This window comes from Etheostoma cragini, chromosome 14, assembly GCF_013103735.1.
Source record: "Etheostoma cragini isolate CJK2018 chromosome 14, CSU_Ecrag_1.0, whole genome shotgun sequence".
NCBI lineage: Eukaryota > Metazoa > Chordata > Actinopteri > Perciformes > Percidae > Etheostoma > Etheostoma cragini.
In genome coordinates, this window is record NC_048420.1 from 5,799,397 (window position 1) to 5,802,103 (window position 2,707).

The window sequence follows — 2,707 nt, forward strand, 5'->3', positions numbered from 1 at the left end:
TGGGGTACCTAATAAAGTGGCCGGTGAGTGTATATACATACATAAATGAATAGGAAATGTTTGAAACATATGTAACCTGAAAGAGAAACATTCGCCTATCAACAGCCATAACAAAAATTACCGCAACACGTTTCCTGAAGTTAGATGTTGAGTTTTCGAGTGCGGAGATGTCCGTTTGTTTTGGTCGACACAGAAGACGCCGCATAATGTAGCTGCTGTTGTGCACTTTTACTAGAAGGAAAACATGCTTTCATTATGAGGCCGGGGATGTTCCTCCTTGTCTGTGTTGCCTTGGCAACGGTTGATTCTGACATCTTTGTTGTGCTACGACCGTAAAGCTAACCTGTCCTGCCGCTGAGATCGAGTATGGTCACGTGACGAGACTCCACAACGACGATTGATTGGTGAAATACAGTCACGTGGTCGAGCCTTTAGTGGAAGTCTCTCTCGCTCTGTCAAAATAAAACATTAAATTGAGATGTGCGGGGGGGGTGAAAACAATGATGCATAGAAGACCAAAGAAGAAAAAAGAAAAGTAAGAAGCTCATTGTAGCCTAACGTAGCGGAGTAAGAGTACAGGTTCTTATTCCCAAATCTACTCAAGTAAAAGTAAAGGTACACCGATTTAAAACTACTCCTAGAAGTATAATTTTTTCAAAAACGTAAATGTAACTCGTTACCACCCATCTATGTGCGTAGGTAACGTTTCATCAAAGCTAGTTTGTAAGTATACTACACAGTTAAGTAACACTTTTCTGAAGTATACCACTCAAATGCCTAAACCAAACATGGCTATTGCTGTGATGTCAGCAATGACATCATCAATACTAGAAATAAACCAGGAAATGCTCGGTGGCTCCTCCCCCAAACATTCTTGCATGGTGACCAGACCAAAGGAAGAAAGAAAGGGTGATAATGCAGAAACAACTAGCTGTTCAAACCTACACCTTAATAGATCTACCTGAAGCTAAACTTGGGTAACAATGTGTGTATTGGATATCATGTAACGATTACCGGTGTGACGGTAAACCACGCTAAAAATGTTGACGATAACAATTACCGTTTTAATTTCGAAATATCATTATTACCTCGGTGGATTACTACGATGTGGAAACAGTGTGTTTAGTCCTTCGAGCTTTGACCGAGGCTCCTGAAGTTGCGGCGCAGGCGCACTGCGTAACCTCCAACGGGCGTTTCTCGAAGTTGGAGTCATGGCTGAAGGAGGAGACAGCGCTTTAGGCAGCCCAGTCTCATGGCAGTTTGTGAAATGGTCACGTTATTTAATCTATTGATTTGTGTACAGGTCACGTTATTGTAGTTATTTCCGTGTGTTGATTACAAATTTTAAAGTAATGTATTTAAATGGTAAGACTATTTCGTGATCACAGAACGACTGGGTTAGCGAGTAGGCTAGTGTTGAAAAGACGAAAATCCGTGCAGGGAGGTTGGTCGGGGTGGTTGATGGCTCAAAGAACAAGGGGTTTTGCCCCGGAGACCGGGGACGGGTCCCGCTTGTAGCAGTTCCTTTCCGCGTAAAGGGAACCCTAAGCCACTTCTCTTCCTAACCACAGCCGTCCCGTTATTGTCTTCGTGTCCTGCGTGTGACTGTTCCTTTCCCAATCTTTTTTTCCTAACCACAACCGCCCCGTTGTTGTGGCCGACGTGTGGCGTTTCATTTCCCCGTTGTTGCGTCCCCCACAGCAGACCAGTTTAACGACAGTTTTTGAAATAGTCGCGTTCAAGAATTGTGACATGTAAATGAAATGAACGAGAAAATTGTGACAAATTAATAACTCAAATAATGTGACCATTTCACAAACTGGCGTGAGACTTTAGGTCAGGACAATTAGCAGTCCTCTAAGACGACGAAGTCTGATGCACGGGCATATTTCGGTTATCATAAGAATGCTGATGGACAGTTGATTGAAGATGGTTATCCTGTCCCGTGATAAGTTTGGTCACTATAACCATGAGGTTAAACTTTCCTACCGTTACATCCCTGAACTAAACTGTAGTTGTGTGTTTGCTTTAACCCTCGTGTTTTCTTCCCATCAACCTGTAACTTTTTGTTTTTCTGGGTCAACATTTTAAAATTAAAACTTTTGTTTCAATTTTTTTGAAGCTTTTTTCAAAGTTTTTTTGTCCCTTTTTCCAATGTTTGACAACATTTGTTTTTTTCTTTTCCCAAGTTTTTTTAATCAATTTTTATAATCTATTTCGGATATAGAAACTTTTGGAAAATGGGTCAAATGTGACCCCAGGACAACAGGAGGGTTAAACCAGTGCTTAATGCAAGAACTTAATATTTTTAAAACAAACAAACCCGAGATAGTAAGGCCTTAAATATGTCACACAAGCGCTCATATTATGCTTTTTGGCTTTTAGCATTTTGGTTATTGTGGTTTACATTTTTTTTTGTCCATGTAATCAGTTTACAAAGTGAAAAATTGCCCCTGAAGGGACTTACCATCTCCAACAGAAAACATTGTTCACAGACTGCTCCAAACAACTCTGTTGTAGCTGCGTCACTTTGTAACACGCGTTATAATGCTCACCTAGCTGCTAGTAGTGATTTCCAAATGAAGCTTTCTGAACCAGTGTCTCTATTTTCCGAGCCCACTAGATGGCGCTCTTGGTTTTAAGAGAAAGGCCTAAGGCATTGCAATTCAGTGTATTCTCAACCAATTGTTGAACAGAGAGCGCCATC

General features: G+C 41.1%; 1 protein-coding gene across 3 annotated transcripts in view; it reads right to left on the reverse strand.

Annotated features, from left to right (window-relative positions):
* Positions 1-2,707, reverse strand: part of col22a1 (collagen, type XXII, alpha 1) — a 100,102-nt gene that overhangs the window by 43,875 nt on the left and 53,520 nt on the right. The gene's annotated exons all lie outside the window — the stretch shown is intronic.